We start from the raw sequence: 20,529 nt of genomic DNA, 5'->3' as shown, positions 1-20,529 counted from the left end.
TTTGGTGGATTGGTGACAAAACCAACTTGATGAATATAGAGTGTACCTGAAACAAAAACAACCAGTAGACCAAGATTTCATGAAGAAAATTTTAATACAGTAATAAGAAGAAATGACATAGAACACTCTTTGAAATTAGTCTCAACAAAATCAAAGGTTAGAAGTAATCTAAACCTACTAAAATAGTGTTATAGTCATCATCAATAACCATGTTCAGTACTTAGTTCTCTCTCTTAATATTTTGCTGCTCCTCCTCAAATATATAATTCTCCACCTCAATATTCTGCTACTCCCCATCAATCTCTCCCTTTTTTTTTCAGCAATACACTTACTTCACTTACTCATTCAACTTTCTCTCAACTCGTTTAACTCTCCCTCAGTTTGTTCAACTCTCCCTCAACAACAAATTTAAATCTCCTCCTTTTTCTCACTAATCTGACAAGACTCATAATATAATAAATACCACATATGTGAGCCAAGATGAAGACACTAAGAAAGACATGATGAACAACTCTCGTGTGTCTCAAATTTTCATGGATTAAATGCACTTGATGTATGAGTATGAATGCAAGTAAAATCTTGACAAAATGAATGAAGTAGCTTGGTTGAGACATAAAAACAAACACTTGGTGGGCATTAGTTTAAAACCAACATGAATAATCCCATAACCCACCAAAAATCATCCTTAATACAAGCATAATATAGATCGCATGTAATCATATGTGAAAATGTCCACTCAACCCAACCAAAATCCAAGGCCCAACTTCACATAACTAAAATCAACAACCTAATCTCCATAAATCTGCGCCGATCCCTAGACTTTGAGAAAGAGAAGGATTTGATTGAGATAGAAACCTTACTATGATGAAAAAATGTAGATTAGAAGTATTTGTTCTGTGTCTTAATCATGAGAAGCACGAAACTGATAAGTGTGAAGTGGGATATGGTTAGGCCTTGAGAATGGAGAGTGCCGTGTATCTGGGTGAGTTCTCGCAAGTGAAAATGAAATAATATTGGAGGTAAGTCCTGGGCATGTACTCGTGTGAGACTAAAACACTCAAGTCACTAAGTGACTATTGCTGTGCATGGGTTAGTCGATAGAGTCCCTCTGGGACTTAGAAGCAAAACAGAGACCCACCATTGGGACTTATGCAGCAAATGCAAAAGGAGCTCCCAACACTAGCTCATACCTCAATATATTTTATATTTTCAAACTTATTTTATATTTAAACTAAAATAAATAAATAATAAACAAAATTTTTATTTATATATATATAAGCAATGGGGTAAGTAACATGTCTAAATGTATCTTAGTTCAAATATAGTGGCACTCACAAAAATTCAATAGAGTACACTCTCATATTTGCAACAATCAACATGGATGCTCACACCTCATAAGATCATCAATGTCAACGTTCATGTGAGTGTGTGAGTGAGTAAACTTATATTAAAAAATAACTCTTTATTTCTTTTTCTTTTCAAAATATTTTTGATAATATTATTCATGAGTATTTTATTCTTATAGATGCTCTCAAGAGTTTGTCACTTACCTCAAAATTCAAATTTTATGCTAGGGCCTAGATACATGAATATATCCTCCAAACACTAGTTTGCACAACCTCTTTTATGTCCATTTTTGTTGCTCATCATTTTTCACAATGATTTGAGTCACGATTCTTTCTATAAGGATTTAAGGGGATAGATCCATGTATGGTGTTTGTCTTTTTCCGCAATGATATAATACCAAATTTTTTTATATGGATCAACTATTTGTGTTTGGTAAGAGAAGATCTCTTTATTATTGTATTAGGTTCAACTAGCATTAGTCAATTCAAGGCATGGACTCCCTCTATGGTGAGCATCTCAATAATAAGTCTGGAGCTTAATTATAAGGTGCATACACATAAGTTTCTCACATTATTTTGTAAATGAACTTTGTCAATATGACCCAAAGGGTTAGTATGCACAAAGTGAACTGCATAAAGTAAAGAGATGCATAAGTTCAAAAATTTATTTTATGAGAACACATGTGCTCAAAACTTTGACATATCAGGCATGCACTTTCTAAAAAATTAGAAACAAAACAAAAAAATTTTATATTATTTTTCTTATTAAAAAATGAAAACAGAAACATAAATTAAACACAGAAAAATAAAATGCATATCCTAGACTAATAAAATGAAATACAAGGAATGCTCCATTAATGTGATACGACATTATCGTTGACCACCCACTTTAGTTTAAATTTTAGCCTATTCTTTTTATCAACACCAATTTGTATGATCTTTTATTTATTGTGAAAGTAAAATTCTGCTAGTTTACCAAGTTTTAGAGTTATGAACGTGATTTGTTGACTCATCTCATCAACTTGATTTTCTAGAGTCTTTCTCTTCCTTTTTAACTTTCTTTCACATTCATTTTTCATCACTTTATTCAAGTTAAAGCAATATGGTCTTATATAATCAAGAATACCACAATGATGACAAGTAGGAATAAATTTACTTTCGGACTTACCTTAGTTGGGCTTCTTTGTCATTAATCTATTGTGTGAGGTTCTTGGAACATGAGTTTTAGACACGGCTTTCTTTGGAACTTCCTCATCTTGACTTCCTTTAATAAAAATGATACATTTTGATGAAGTGGTAGCGGATGATGAGGCTTTAAGCTCCATACCTTAGAAAGTCATGTACTCCAAACCCGTACAATTACAACTAGATTTTTGACAACTTAATATCTCATCTAATTTCTAAGTAGCAATTTTTTGTTGGCACTCTTGAGAGTTTTTCAATTCTTTGTCTAGTGTATCATTTTGAGCCTTTAATCTTGATATCTCAACTTCATAATTTTTCAGTGCCTTGAAAAGGTTATTCTTTTTATTCTCCACAGTTGTGAGTTTATTGTACAACTTCTTGTTGAGTTTTTTCAACTTGACCACTTCTTCAAATAAATCATTATAAGTTTTATATACACTCAACTCATGGTCAACATCAACAATAGTTATATCCAAGTCGCTATCATCAAATTTACTTTCAGATTTTGTATGCACAATATCAGAAAAATCATTAAAATAGTAGAAAAAGTCACAAAAGAATTTTCATCATCAGATGATGAACTTGAATTTTCAGATTTTGAATTATCACTAAGTGTGATATTTAATGTTTTTCTTTTATTTTTCTTAAAGTTTGGACATTCAATTCTTATATGACCATAACTTGACCATGAGTTGAGTGTATATAAAACTTATAATGATGATCAAGATGAACTTTATCTTTTTGCTCATATTTTTCTATATTCCGTTTTTCAGAATATTTTTTCTTTGCAAGAAATTCCTTACTTTGTTTTTGCTTTCCACTAGATTTCTTGTTAAACAAATATTTTCTGATTTTCCTTTCAATGAGATCTATATCTTCATCATTCAAACTTTCTTTATCAGAAAAATCATCTTGATCATCATTTACTGTTTTTAAAGCAATGGACTTACATTTCTTATTTGAGGAAGAGATGACTCATATGTTTGTAAAGAGCTTACCAATTCTTCAACTTTAATAGCATCAAAATCCTTGTTTTCTTCAGTGGCTGTAACTTTTGGGCAAAATCTTTCAAGCAAGGATCTTAAAATCTTTATCACGACCCTTGAATTCTCCATTTCTCGCCAAAATTAAACTTGGAATTCACAACATTATTAAGTCTAGCATAAAAATCATTAAATTTTTCATCTTCTAGCATTTTAAATCTCCTTAAATTTAGAGGTTAGCAATTGTAATTTTGAATATTTTACAATTTTTGTGCCTTCATGTGTAACCTCCAAAATATCACATGCTTCTTTAGCAATCTCACACATTGAGATTCTTTTAAATTCATCTGGAGATATGGCCATGAAGATAGTATTAAATCATTTGCTATTCCAATTAGAGTTGGTAATCTCATCTCTTGTCTAAGCATCAATAGTTGTCTTGAGTTTAGTCCACCCTCGCTCAACTGTACACCATACACGTTCATCTAAAGATTTGAGGAAAGCCCTCATACCAACTTTCCAATATGCATAGTTTTTTCCATCAAAGTGTGGTGGGATATATAGTGACATGGTTAATAGGGGAATAGATCACACTCGAATGAGTGAATTATGCTCTGATGCCAATTGAAATTACCCAAGTACCCCTGTAACGCAGTAGAAATATCTAGCAATTCACTCAACAAGTTGGTTAGTCTTCAAACAGGCAATAAATTTAATAATTAAACGATAACATAAAATAAATTGCATAACACTAAAATTGGTATCGAAGGGAAACTTTTTAAAGAACTCTGTAAAGGTAAAACCCTACGAGGCAAGCAAACCTAGCAAAGTCAATTTTATTATTTGAAAATAAATTACATGTAAAGCTCAATTACAAAACTGTTATCAATTGACACTCTTACTTGATCAGACAAATGACCCATTTGTCTTCTACCTCAGTAACAGCCAGAACTTCTGAAGATTTTCAAGCATTAGCTTTTCTCATAGAAAACTCCAGTGGTTGAAACTCAACCAATCAATTCTTCAACATGGAGCACAATCACACTTTTTTAGAGAAACAATATGAAAATTCTCTAAGAAATTTTCTCATTAAAATATGCACTTGAAAGTGCTCTAGAAAATATCTAGATCTGAATCTATACAGATCCTAAGTAGTATAATCCTTTAAATAAACAATTTGAAAGCAGTTTTAGTCAATAGAACTCTGCTGACGAGGCGAGTCTGTCACGAAGATTTTCCTTGACGGAATGCTGGCACTTATGATAACTCTTCACTACAATAACATATTTCAGATCAGCCTCTTCTCTAGATAAGTGCAGATTCTTTAGGACTTGATTTTCCCACTTATGACTTATTTAAACATCCTCTAATACCTCTTAGATAAACTTAATATTGTTATAGATAAAGTCAATAAATAATTTACATTCATCCAAAATTACCAACTTAATGATAGGATAAATTCTATCATTTTAGTCACCTAATTCTATACAAAGTTATCATATCCTAACCAAACTTTTACATCTACAATCTCCCCCTTTGGCGGATTGGTGACAAAGTCAACTTGAAGAAAGTCTTGCATCTATAGATCCTTTTGGATAAAACAATTACATGTCAATCGTCTGACGAAGGTAGCGTAAAATATGTTTGACCTCATTTCAATGCCTTCTAGGTTGTGCATAATTGTATCTTACTAATAAGTTAATTGAAAATACAATATCTACTCGTATGCAACTTGTAAGATACCTCAAAGCACCGATTGCACTTAGAGATGGTATTTCAAGAACAAAAATTTCTTCACCATCTTCTTGAGAGTGAAATTAATCATTCTTCATATTAAGTGATCGAATAATCATTTGAGTACTTAAACGATGAGCATTGCCCATGTAAAGTACTTCATGACTTTTTCTGTATATGTTGACTGATGGACAAGAATTCCATTTGAAAAGTGTTTAATTTGCAAATCAAGACAAACTTTTATTTTTCCAAGGTCTTTCATTTTAAACTCATTTTTTAAATAATTTGTGGGTTTTATAAGCTCTTTTCGAGTTCTAACAAGATTTAAATCATCTACATATACCGTAATAATAGTAAATCTAGAATTTGACTTTTTTTATGAATACACGTGGGCAAATTGAATTATTCTGAAATAATTCATTTATTAAACATTCACTTAGACGATTGTACCACATACATTTTAAGAACAAACACTCTCACTACAATTATTTACTTTATTATTACTTTTCACATATTTTTCTACTATTCATTACTTTTCACATACTTTTTACTACTATTCAATATTCTATTATTACTTTTTTACTACTATTCACAAATATTCTTAACACTTTTCAAATATTCGCATTACCCAAACGTTTTATGTTCTTCCACGTTTCAGGCGTGTTTTAGACTCATTAACTGTTGCGTTATTTGATTATCCTACCAGGACATTGATCTTTGCTGGAGTATTAACAACTGGAATTTGAGACTTCACTATTTTCTTATTGTCAATAAACGCATTCGGTAATTGATTTGCAATAATTTGCAAATGAATGATGTTTTGAACTTCTAATTTACATTTATTTGTACGAGGATTAAGATGAGATAACTTCAAAGTGTTCTATTTTATTTTCTTTTGTATTTTTTACAACTTTCTCCCTTAATGGTAGGAAGACTATTTCATCAAAATAATAATCTTCAAAAAAAGTGTTAAAAACATCTCCAGTTAAAGGCTCGAGGTATTTCATGATGGAGGGAAAATCAAAATCAATATAAATTTCAAGTTGTAGAGGTGCAATTGGAACATACACAGCACAACTAAAAGTACAAAGATGAAAAATATTTAGTGGTTGACCAAATGCAAGTTGCAATGGAGAATATTTATTATAAGCAATTGGTCTTATTTGAATCAATGATGCAACATGCAAAATTGCATGTCTCCAATTAGAAATAGATAGTTTTGTTTTCAGAAGTAATGGTCGAGCAATTAATTACAGACGTTTAATAAATGACTCAGCTAAACCATTATAAGTATGTGTATGGGCAACATGATGTTCAACATTAATCTCAACTGACATGTAATAATTATGAAAATTTTTAAATGAGATTCTACTGCATTATTCAATTCAGTCTATAATCAAGAAACTGAGTCCATAATCTAATAATTTGTGCAAGAAGTCTAGCAAACGCAACATTTCAAGTAGAAAGTAGACAAACATGTAATCATCTAGTTGATGCATATATTAAAATCGTAAAATATCTAAATGACCCACATGGTAGATATATAAGTCCACATATATCTCTATGCATTCTTTGTAAAAATTATGAATATTCAATAATTATCTTGGAATGGGATGGTTTGATAATTAACTTTCCTTTGAAACATGTTGATAATCACTTGGTGAAAGAATCTTCTGGTTCTTTAAGTGATGTCCATATGAATTCTCAATTATTTGACACAATATGATTGATTCCGGATGGTAAAAACGATCATGCCAAAGTATAAAGATTTTTGGACCAGAGCATTTCTGGTGCATTACAACATGTAATTTAATTGTTTTCAATGTTGTATAATATAATCTAGAAAAGAAAGCTGTTAGTTTCAATCATCTTGAAATTGATCAGTGCATCAATAAAATTCATGTGTCCTTATAAACAAAAATATATGTATAAAACTTTATTAATACAAAAGAAAGTTTAACAAGATGTATTAAAAGATAACTATTCAAACATAATGTAATTATAATAAAGAAATAAAATTAATTGTTATGATCATGTGCATCACTAATTAAAATATTATTATCTCTGTTTGGATCTATAAAGAAGTCAGAAATATCAAGATGAGATAGGACTATCATATTTGAATTATCAAAATAAGTTAGGTGATCTTTTAGATCATTGTGATAGGTAAAATTCATTTCAACTCATTTTTCTTTTTTCTTCATAGATGCTTGACATATATCCACCAAATATTTAGACCTACGAGCAAGTCTTTATTTTCATCTTACTTTATCATAGTGTAATTCCACTAATTATGATGGTATAGAACATTTTTCTTTAAGAAACTTTGAATACGCTCCCCTTATTCGATATTTTTTTTCCTACCACCTCCAAGCCCTCTCAAATTATACAAAAGTCAAAATGGATAATTTTTCAAAACTTTGAAAAGGAGGGAAACTGATTCTAAATCACTTATGAAAGCAATTATGTCATGCATATCCATTTCAAACAAATTGAAGAAGATGTACGTGATGTAAGCCATTTTCTTTTGCTTAAAAAAGAAATGAAAGTCAAAGACTCAAACTTCAACTTTATCTTAAGAAGTTATTAAAAAATTTTATCCCGGAAAACTTTCAGTTTGTCCTCATTAAGTGAAACATTAAAATTTAATTAAATAATGCAAGTGAAAAGCCAGACGAAAGCGAGATATATATTATATAGGATATTGATTTCACCTTCTGTTAAGTTTCACTGTCAACTACTCTAGCATTTAGATTCTTTATAGATTTTGCAAGTACTTTAAAATTAATAGCTAGAAGAGAGATATTGACGGAAAGATAATATGTTCTACGTAGAATTGTTATTATGATTCTTAATTTATACCGCTTATTTTGTTCTTTTAATATAGTACTACTATAAAAAAATTATTTATTTACGATCAGTTAATTCTAATAAAATAATTATTTACAATTAAAATTAATTATAAATAATCTTTTAATTACAATAAATTAATCATAAAAATCCGTTTTTCTTATAGTGACAATATATAATGGTGTCACGTGACTTATTACAAAGATTAAAAATGCAAACATAAAAGGATAAGAAGAATTTAGGGTTTTAATCATCTTCTTTTTATATTTTCGGATGCCATTTTATTTTTAAAATATATATTTTAAATTTTTTGATAAGACACGCGGTGCCAAGGGGATAAAATGAGTTGTATAAATAAATTAAGGAAAATAATAGCATTATTCATGTTCTATATAATACATATTGCACGCTATCTAAATCCATTTTACCTATTTTTCTTTCATTTTAAAGTTGGAACAAAAACCTCAAAAGATGTTGATCAAGTTCGATAATCTTTTTGCTCTATTTGAATAAAATAGAGCTTATTTTGAAATCCTTTCTAGTTGTGAGATCATGGCTGATCGATGGACAGAGAGGAGTCGTTGGGTGCCCGGCAGCTACCTATATAAGGTATCTTTGATTCACCCGTTTTTTCATCCCATATGTTTACCCATGGCTTTAACATTATATATATATATATATATATATATATATATATATATATAAGCATTTGGCCAAGTTTCGTATGCCATGCATGACGTACATCATATTCATATTCAAACCTGTAGTTTTCAAAGTCTTTAAGAATACTTATTTCAATGTCCACGCAAGTGAAACCCATTGTCTCACCTCAATATATATCCTATTCGATTTTTTTAATAATATTTCACCTCAATATCCTCTTTTTTTACGCCGTGAGAACGAGTTTTGTTATATACAATCACTTTTACGTATTTTTTTATATATTTCATCGATATGACTGATCAAAATAATTATTTTATATTAAAAAAATAACGTAACTAATCATATTAATAGAGTGTACAAAAAATATACAAAAGTGATTACACGTAGAATTTTTGATAATATTATTTTTTGTACATTAATATACGTGCATTCCAATATTTATATATACAATCATATTTATAGATTGCATATGTATCTTTCTAAATCTTATAAAGCCTTTAGATAAAAAGAAAAATTAGGGTTAATTGTAGAATCAATATTTAGGCTTTCACATTTTTAAAATTCGAGACCTTAATTTTTAACTTTTTTAAAATTTAAACTTCAAGAAACTCACAGCTAGGTAATAAGGTATATGTGTTAATCTTTCGTTAAGAAATTAATGACAACGTGGCATCATTATGCCACATGTCAACTTTTAATTGACTAAAGTGACATACTGATGACATGTGTCCACCAATTAAAGACCGACCAGTCCACATGTTATCTAACGGGAAAGTGATAATATACATAATTATGAGATTCTTGAAATTCATGTATCAATTTTGTGAAAATTGAAAATTAATGTCTCAAATTATAAAAAGGGAAAATTCAAGTACAATTATCTCGAAGAATTATAAGAAATCCTAACTCGGTTTTATTTGCATTCATTTTTGTATTAACAGGCACCATCGTTACAAAATGTTTAGCACAATCATCTCCGGCTAAGGGGCTAGTTTGGAAAAAACTTACATTCCAAAATTCTCATATCATTTCATCTTATCTCATTCTTAAATATAACTCAAACACAAATACTTTCAAATTAATCATTACAATTTCCCTAAACTTTCAAATAAAAAATAAAAAAATAATTCAACTTTTTCAAATCCTCAAATAAAAATAAGATTAAAAAATTATATTCTAATTACAATATTTTTAACTTTTTAATATTTTTTATTTAATTTTTTCATTCTCTTTTTCCAAAATCCCATAAAAAATTACTCAAACTATCTTACTATTATTTATAAACTATCTCACTAATATTCACAAAATTCTCATATCATCTAGTCACTCCTCAAGCATGCCCTAAAGTGCATTTAGACACCAACTTTGTCCTTCTAATTTTTATAGTGCATTAACTATCTCCAACACATCCCCTTTCAATTGGTTACGCTTAGATTCTGAGGTGATCTCAGTTGATTTGAGGATAATAGTAAAAAAGTAATAAATAGTTTGTAAATTATAATGAAGTGTTTCCAAAAGTAAGTGTTAGGGATTAAATTGATTGGGTCAAACCCTATAGAAATCTATCACTAAGGGAATACATAAAGCAAGAAATAAGGCAGAAAAGAGATAAAACAAAGAAGTTGGCTGAGACTCCTAAAAGGAAAGAGGTGTCACAAATCAAGTTTGACTCTATCACTCTAAAGAAATAACCTCTATATAAGGAGCTACTCCCCCACAAATCTGACAGGCTCTTTCCATGCACTCTCCACCAATTCTCTATAGGGATTTTCTTAAGACTAAATTCTCTCATTGTATTGAGCAATATGTGAGGCCATGAGACATTGTAAAATCATCACATGATATAGTGGATTTTGCCCCCAACAACCCGTGGACGTAGGCTTTTATGCCAAACAACGTAAATTCCTGTCTCCCTTTATTTATTTTTATTTACTTATTTATTATTTATTTCATGGATGAACGCGAAGAGTACCGTATCGAAGTTCGAATCATCGTGGATTGGGGATAACTCTTTTCTCCCTTCCGATCTGTTGTACAATTTTTGGCATAAACAGTTGGCATTGTCTATGTGATCGACTAATTCTCTATACCGGAATTGGAAGAATGATATTCTCTGACTCACGACTGGGAAGATCATCTACAAAAGTTCAAATTCCTTGGCTCACGAGATCACCTTCAAAAAATAGATAAGATCTTCTCAACTTGGTTATTTCCTATTATTTCTTCTCTTAACGTTACAGATAAAAAATAATAATAATAATAATATTAATTGAAGAAAAACTAGAAGCAGATTGCACGGCATTGCGCATGTGCCATGCATAGCGTACGTAAGGGGCACACGTGTAGCTTGCACTGCATATGTGCCATGCATAGCGCACGTAAGGGTACTGCACGTTGTGCACCTGGTTTCTTCACCCGCCAGGCAGAACCTGTAGCCATCAGTGACTCGCTGGTAACCTATTGGTGATGCAGGCGGCAGAGATACAATAGAGGCGGCGACTTCCTCCGATAACTTACCAGATTGGAGCGCCGTGCACAGTGCGGGCAAAGAGAAACAAGCAGCTGGAGACCCACACATTGCATCCGTGAATTGGCAGGTGCACCACCAATAGCCACCAGAACTACCAGAGTTTTCTGTTGTCGGCGGGGTAGTTCCTTCACCATGGGTGCCGCTACTGCTGGCCAAAGTGCAAGAAGAGGAGGCAAGTGGACGAAGAACCAGCAAAGCCATGCATCCATGTGCAAGTGAGCCTGTCACCGACCACCGTCAAGCTTGCCAGTGTCGTCTGTCACAAGAGCGACGATACCCGACCACAACGGTTTTTTCTCTCAACTTATCCTTGTCGTAGCAGCACATTATGAATGTTGTGCGAACATAGGGAACACGATGGCGAGCACAGGAAGGGAACTAGCTCTATTCTCTGCCACCGAAGTGCCAATGCTCGCCTTGGGGACTTCCTAGCCACCAGTGCTCGGGATTGCCCCACCACGGTGGCAATCCTGAGCAGCTCACACGGAGAGCAACATTGCATGGTGGCAATTGATTTACAACAACGTATAGATTTGCACAAATACAGATCATATATCCCGAAGGTTAGCTGCGTACATGAAGGGTAGCACCTTGGAGAGTGACAAGACTAGCTCATTGGGCGAGCAACCACACCAATGCCTTGGGTGAGCAACAAGACTAGCACCTTGGGCGAGCAACCAGACCAACGCCTTGGGAAAACCAGACCAACTCCTGATCTAGGCGAGCAACAACTTACAAGCAAGACCATGCAAATGACGAGCAAAAGTGGCGAGCAACCAACCTCGAAGAGAAAGAGCTCAAATCAAGAGCAATCGATATCGCGATCAACCGAACTTGAAAAAAAAAAAGAAGAAGAATAAGACAACAAAGGAATAGTCGAGCACAACAACGAAATTACTCTGGTTTGGCTTTTCAAACATGCTATTTTATTTTTACTAACAAAGTTGAATTTTTGGAGGATCTTTTCTCGCAAAGCTCCTCGAGGTTTTACGAAAAACCTAGTAGGTACATGTTTTGGGAATATACCTCACTGGAAATCACTTGCATGGCGCGAAATATCAACTATGAAGCCCATCTCGAGCTCCACTTGTATATCTCAAATCATCTTCAACAAAATAGGTCGTTCGATATCGCGGGCATCCCAGGCCTTTTTGCTGGTATCGCGGGCATCCCAGTCCTTCATCAATGTTAGAGCATGGCTGCCGGCGGGCATCGCCCATGTATCACCAGCTTTCATCATACTCAAGTAAGATTACCAAGGTTTGTAAACCTCAAACTTTTGATTTGGATTGTTTAATCTAACTTGTTTGGTTTTTATTTTGGTAAAAGGCGAGCTCTAGCTCCCACCACAAAGTGCGGTCAAATTTTGTCTACTACTATAAGGAAGTAGTTGAGCTCAACTTTAACATCAACGCCGTAAAGTCATACTCCCGCCATGCTTTCTTTGCCAAGGCTACACAATCGAGCATCTCTCCCGTTATGCCTACCACCAGGAGTTACAAAGTCGAGGGCATCTCCCGTTACACTCCACTCTCCAAGGTTACGCGGTCGAGGGCATCTCCTGCTACGCCTATTCGCCAAGGCTACATGGTCAAGCATCTCTCCTGTTACACCTATCACCAAGAGTTATGCGGTCGAGGGCATCTCCTGCTATACTCCACTCTCCAAGGTTACGCGGTTAAGGGAATTTCCTGCTACACCTATTCACTAAGGTTACACGGTCGAGCATCTTTCCGGTTACGCCTATCGCCAAGAGTTACGTGGTCGAGGGCATCTCCCGCTACACTCCATTCTCCAAGGTTACGCAGTCGAGGGCATCTCCCTCTACACCTATTCGCCAAGGCTACACGGTCGAGCATTTTCCCGTTTCGCCTATCGCCAAGAGTTACGCGGTCGAGGGCATCTCCCGCTACACTTCACTCTCCATGGTTACGCGGTCTAGGGCATCTCCCGCTACACTCCACTCTCCAAGGTTACGTGGTCGAGGACATTTCCTGCTACACCTATTCACCAAGGCTACGCGGTCGAGCATCTCTCTCGTTACACCTATCGCCAAGAGTTATGCAGTCGAAAGAATCTCCCGCTACACTCCACTCTCCAAGGTTATGCGGTCGAGCATCTCTCCCATTACGCCTATCGCCAAGAGTTACACAATCGAGGGCATCTCCCGTTACACTCCACTCTCCAAGGTTACGTGGTCGAGGGCATCTTCTGCTACACCTATTCGCCAAGCCTACACGGTCGAGTATCTCTCCTGTTACGCTTATCGCCAAGAGTTACGAGGTCGAGGGCATCTCCCGCTACACCTATTCGCCAAGGCTATACGGTCGAGCATCTTTCCCATTAAGCCCATTGCCAAGAGTTACGCGGTCGAGGGTATCTCTCGCTACAGTCCGTTTACCAAGGTTATGCGATCGAGGGCATCTCCCGCTCCACCTATGCACCACGGCTACACTGGAAGAGCATCCCCCTTTATGCCCATCTCTCAGAGTTACGTGCGGTCAAGACACTCTCTCGTTACACTCCCATCGCCAGAATTACTTGGTCGAGGCATCTCCTGCTACACTCCACTCGCCAAGGTTACGTGGTCGAGGGCATCTCCCGATACACCTATTCGCCACAACTACACGGGAAGAGCATCTCTCGTTACGCCCATCTCTCAGAGTTACGCGATCGAGACATTCTCCCATTACACTCTCATCGCCAGAGTTACTCGGTCGAGGCACTCTCTCGCTACACTCACATCCAAGTGTCTCCGCTCGCTACAACCAGTGCCAGAGGGTTACCTTCTGGAATGAGCCTCTAAGCTCTATAACAGCCTTATGCGGGTGTCCTTCGGGAACGAGTCGATGGGCTCAGCAACTGCCTAAGATGGATCTATGGGGTCGACGATCACGTTGACCACTTAAGCGTTGGTTACTACAAATAAACTCTTACATTCACATCAAAACAGAAAAATGCTAACAAAAAATCACAACACGGGGCAAAATCCACTTAGGCCACTGAAAACCCAAAAAGATTGCCGAGTACAGAAATATACGCACTTTACTAATGATAAACATTCGCATACAATTACTACGCAAACGTTCTTATAAACAAACTTCACAAATGCCCATCCTCGAATGCCCTTACTACAAATTTTACAATTTCTTCTTGAGGACCACTCATGGAGATCTCCATTGCATAACAATGAAAAACTACGAACCAGCTACCAGAATTTCTTTTTCTGCACATTTCCTCCACCACGGTTGACTTGAAGATTCTAAAAGTCTTTTTTATAAACAAGTTGACCTTAAGAATCAAAGGCATCTGTTAGTGATTAAATTGACTGGGTCAAACCCTCTAGAAATCTATCACTAAGGGAAGAGATAAAGCCAAGAGATAAGATAGGAAATAGATAAGGTAAAGAAGTTGGCTCAGACTCTTAAAGTGAAAAGGTATCACAAGTCAAGTTGGACTCTATCACTCCAAGGAAATAACCTCCATATAAGGAGCAACTCCCCCCACAAATCTGATAGACTCTCTCCATGCACTCTCTACCAATTCTCTAGAGGGACTCTTCTGAGACTAAATTCTCCCATTGTATTGAGCGATATGTTAGGCAAAGAGACATTGTAAAATCATCACTTGATATAGTAGATTTTGCCTCAACAACCCGTGGACGTAGGCTTTTATGCCAAATCATGTAAATTTATGTGTCTCCATTTATTTATTTTTATTTACTTATTTATTATTTATTTCATGGATGAACGCGAAGAGTACCGTATCGAAGTTCGAATCATCTCGTGGGTCGATGATGATTCTTTCCTTCCTTCTGGTATGTTATGCAATTTTTGGCATTAACAGTAGGAATAAAGACCCTCCCTTTTCTCCACCAAATAACAATACTAAAATTTGTAGTTTTTTAAAACAAGAGAAATGCTATTTTAAGGCCCCTACATCACATACTATCCACATGATATAATTTAATTTGTAAAATAATTTTGCTACTCAATATCCTCATACACTACACATCCCACTTATTTTTATTTTATTTTGATTATATTCTTCCTAAATTAATTGAATTCATTTACTCATCATTCATACACTACATATTTAGTAAGAAAAAAAATTAAAAATTAAAAAATTATTTATGGTAAATAATATGAGGATGATGAATAAAATCTTTCTTAGGATAGAGGTATTCTTCTTAGACAGAAATTCTATTTACATTTTCTCTAAAATTTCTTACTTGAATGATAAAGACAATTTGTGTAAAAGGATGTATAAGAGGTGGGGTCGGCATTTCTCTCATAGAGCCCTCCTATACAAACTATTTGGATGAATTAGGATCAAGATTGCATGAATCCAAGCGGGGCCATGTGATCTACCACTTATTGAAAGGTCAAAGATCATATTAATTCAATAAAGAAAACATGTTAAATCTTTCATTTTCTCCTTTATTGTCTTTTCTATGTCAACCTATCAATCAAATTAACACCTTCACTCTCAATATATACCTAAAGTCAATTACCCTTATCCTCCAAGTAATTGACCAAAGTGGAGATCAACTCCAAATTAATTTCAATTTCATTTTGTAATACCGACATCCCAACATATGATATCAAAACATGCTGTCACAAAAAAGAGAGAATTATTAAAATATCAAATTAAAACATTTTTTTGCATATTTTGCTTTGTTTCTTATAAAAAAAAGATAACAGTTTTATTTATATTAGAAATACTATATCAAAGTATACAGTATAAACGATATTATCTCATTGATAAACTGTAGGTCTAGTGCAGTTATTCCACGAATTCTCAAGCATCGTTGTTCGTCCACAATCTTCATGTCGATGGTGGAGTGTGCTACGTGATAATACTAGAACAACACTCACAAATTTTACAGCCTAGATGTCGTGACTAGAGATAATACTTTTGATAAATAGATCATTTGTGATCCAAGTGTCTCATCAAAGGAGGGAAGGCTAAGTGTAACTCATGGCTAGCCATTAAGAGCCACCCATTAAGACTCATGAAGTGACTCTTTCATAATCCCTAAGAAAAGAGAAATGAGTGTCCACTATGGGTGCACATTTCTTATGATTTATACAGAAACTCAATACATACAAAGTACACGATTTTTAGATATTTCTAATGACATAAAAAGATAAATATCGTCAAATTATAAGATCATTGATGGATATGATTAATTAAACTTATACTAATTACTATCCAATTCACCCCTTTATTTTTAAAATATAATTCCTTGTAATCTAGCTACGACTGTTATTTATTCTTTGTAAATGCGACATAAATGCATGGGATTTTTTTCACCTTTTTTTTTTTTTTTTGTTTTGTTTTGCCATCTGGGCTTTGAACCGAGTCAACTACAGAAGTCCCAATCAGCAAGGAGTTGTCATCAATTATTACACGTTGTGAAACCCATGACATCCACATATAAATAAGGTAAGACCCATGCATGACATCCACATATAAATAAAGTAAAAGGACCTTTTTTTAATAAAAAATAAATAAATAAAAGGGCCTTAAAGCAAGAGACAAGAAGCACTTTAATGCCATCATTTAACATGAAACTCAAAATAGACGTTTTGCAGATGTGATAAAGATAAGATGAAAAATTTATTAATTATAATGAAGTAATTTATAAATAGTAATGATATAGTTTGAATTAAGATTTTTATAAGATTTTGAACAATAATGGAGAAAAATTGAATAAAAAAATTATAAATTTAAAATAGGATTAGAATATAATTTTTTTAATATTATTTTTGTTTTGAAATTTGAAAAAATTAAATTATTTTTTGTTTTTTGTTTGAAAGTTTAGAAAAAATATAATTATTAGGTAATGTTTAGATAAAATTTGAAATTAAAAAATATTTATATTTGAATGATATTTAGATATTGAGATGAGATGATATGAAATAAAATAGAATAAGCTGGTTTGAAAGGTTTGTAAAACCAAACAAGACTTAAAAGGGCCTTCAAGGATTACTTTGGTTCAGTTAGGGCTACGCAAATTTTTCGTCTAATCAGATTTGAATTTTTCAAAGTTTAGTATTTCGATCGGAACTCGGCCCCAAAGATCACTTTTAGTTAAAAATAATGAAAAAATAGATATTGCTTTTATTTATTGAAAGGAAAAACACGTGTTCTAACTCGATGATCCATTCCAATTCTGAACTAGTTTCGAAGGAAAATTCTATACACTACACTAGGGGTGGGCAGCAGGATTCCGCACCTCGTTGCCCAGCCCTTGTCCGCCTCGCCCCACAAGGAAAACTACCAGGGCGCGGGGCGGGAGAGGGGTGGTCGGTCTAGCCCCAACGAGGCCCTGCCCTCGTCCCCCGCCCCTCATAATTATTTATTTTATATATATATATACATACATATTTATAAATATTTGTACTTTTACAATAAATAAATATAGTAATATGTATTAAGTATAATTTTTAATTTTTAATTTTTTTTTTCTAAGCAAGTATAGTTTTTACTTAATGCTTCACGCAATACACGAGTCCCTTATTGCTCAAGTGTGTGAGACTTATATTGCATTGACCTTCTATATAAAGATCATTAGACTACACTATAACTTGCACACAAATATGTACTAGCAAATTTAAAATTATTATTAGTTTTAAATTATAATCATATTTACGAATATAAATTTATAATTTCGGTCCAAAAATATCTTTTTGATAATTTTTGGACCCAAGAATAATTTTTTAGCCCAATTGGGCTAGGAGTGGGCGAGGGGCGGGGTGGATGAGGTGTTCGACCTTGTTCCCCGGAACCCGAGCGGGAGGCCCCTGCCCCTGCCTCCCATGGGCGAGGTGCGGGGGTGCAAACCCTTTCCCCAGCATAGTGCGGGGCGGGGTGCAGGGAAGGGTACACCCCACCCCGCACCATGCGGGTAGCACCTCTATACCACACTACTATCTTACTTTCATTTTATTATGTAAGACGTTGCAAGAAATACCCCGCTCCCAACTTTAAAAATAAAATCACTTTTAGAAATTATCAGAAAAGCAGGACTGTTATTACTGAACTTGACTAAAAAAAATATTTTCTTATACTTGTGCCAGATACAAAGATTTCTTATAATAAATAGAGTCATTTTGAATTAAAAATACTAAAATCATAAATGAGACTGCGCAAAAACATTTATTAAAATTTCTCAAAATCTAAACTTAAAATCTCTGAACATGATCTAGGCCACTTCATGTCTCTCTGGACTAAGTCTCATCCTACAAGTATAGTACATTCATAAATATTTTGATCAGGGGTGGTTTAAAAACATAAAACCAAACTAAAATGAGTTGATGACGCGGTAAGAAATCCATCATAACATAAACATACTTAACATAATGTTTTTCTTAAAATATTTCATTCTGAGAACTTAAAATCATAATTGTTCATAGATATACTGTGACATGTATGACTTGTCTTACTTATCATACTGGCATATACACTTAACCATGTATGCAATGATGTGCATCGACCCCACATCCTGCAGTCGTAAGGGGAGCCGCTAATAGTATTCTAGGATACCTTATGTTCGTAGCTTGCACGTCCACCTATAAATCACATTGGTACCATGCTTCTAATGACCATCTTATTAATTGCTATGAGCTTATATTACACTTGATCTTATAAAAGCTTACGTGTCTTATGCAATATGAGATACATGAGACACATAATATATACATAACTATAAAATGCAGAATGAAACATGATGAATGATGTGCTTGCAAAAATCATGACATGTGTGGTACGTAAACACTGATTTCCAAATAACTGTCTTTAATAATAATATATTATAACTAGTTAACGTATGCTAATCCTAATTTATGATCAAGCTACTTACTTTATAGTGTTATTTTCTAAAATTTTCGACATAAAATCAATTACAATGCTAGACTGGGTATCTTGGATTTGGCCATTGCACTTATGGATGTTTATGGTTTTTTTTCAAATAACACGTGGAATGGAATATATTTATAGAGAGATTTGGGAGAGGGTGCCAACAAGTTCGAGTTCAAGTTGGATTCGATCGCACTTATGGAAAGTGTGGTGCATAACATTACTCGGTTTTGAAATGAGTTGAATCAGATCGGTAAAGTGTCTTTTGATCCTGATGATCACTCAGATCATGTCAGAATTAATGGCCTAGAGAATATTGATAAATATCTTTTTTCTTTTTCTTTTATAAATATCTTGAAATGACTAAATTTACATATTGTCTTGTATTTTTAGACGGATGATGATTTTAGAATTATATGTCTCAATTAATTCCATTTAAAAAAAAAAAACTCAATTTTAGAAAATAAGTCGAAGGCTCCACCTCCTCCTTAGACCGTCGGTCGAGTGGGGTTCCTCTCCCTTTCCCCAGAGCTCCAAAGGGATCATGCAGAGAGCCGAGAGAGGGATCGAGTGTTTTGGGGGACCAGGTGAGAGCTACTGCATGAGGGGGGACTTGTGCAGCTTGCATGTACATACATAAAGGATAGCAAATTGCCTTCGCTTGTGAATTATCTTCTTCTTCTTCTTCTTCTTCTTTTAATCCTTCTCAATTATTTATATATTTATCAAATCATTATTTATCTAAAAAATTAACGATATTAAATAAATTTAATCATTTATATTTATATTAACACTCTCCTTTACATATGAACCAAACTTTCTCTTAATGAATGAGTCTAATATGTAAATTAAATAGGGGTAAAAATGTAATCTTATGTAATCATATAAAATCACCACTTATTTTAAAAATTTAAATTTAAATTTATATAAAAAGATAAATTTTAATTATTTATATTTATCTTAGCAATATTACAAATAGAAATCATTTTTAAATTTTTCCAAAAGAGTCAACTACCGCATCTTGTATTTAGGTACATGCAAATATTCTTCCAGCAACATGCCAGCCAATTAACATGGATCCATTTATGGCGTACTTCTCTTATTTTGACCACTTATTTTATTGTCCTTTTCAGCAAAAAAATTAAGAATAATGTTAATATAAGAATAATGCTAGTATTCAGTTTTATTTTGTCCTCTTATTTCGACGGTTTATATATTTAATTTTTTTTATATTTTTTATAATTATTAATTAAGAAAATGATTATTAATATATTATTATTATTTTTTATATTTTTAAAAAAGTTTAAAAAATTTTAAAAAAATATAAATTAAAAAAATTAAAAAGAGAATTTTGCCTGAGACACGCCCAGCAGCA

Source organism: Juglans regia, chromosome 13 (genome assembly GCF_001411555.2).
Source record: "Juglans regia cultivar Chandler chromosome 13, Walnut 2.0, whole genome shotgun sequence".
NCBI classification, from domain to species: domain Eukaryota; kingdom Viridiplantae; phylum Streptophyta; class Magnoliopsida; order Fagales; family Juglandaceae; genus Juglans; species Juglans regia.
This window is presented reverse-complemented; position numbering follows the sequence as displayed.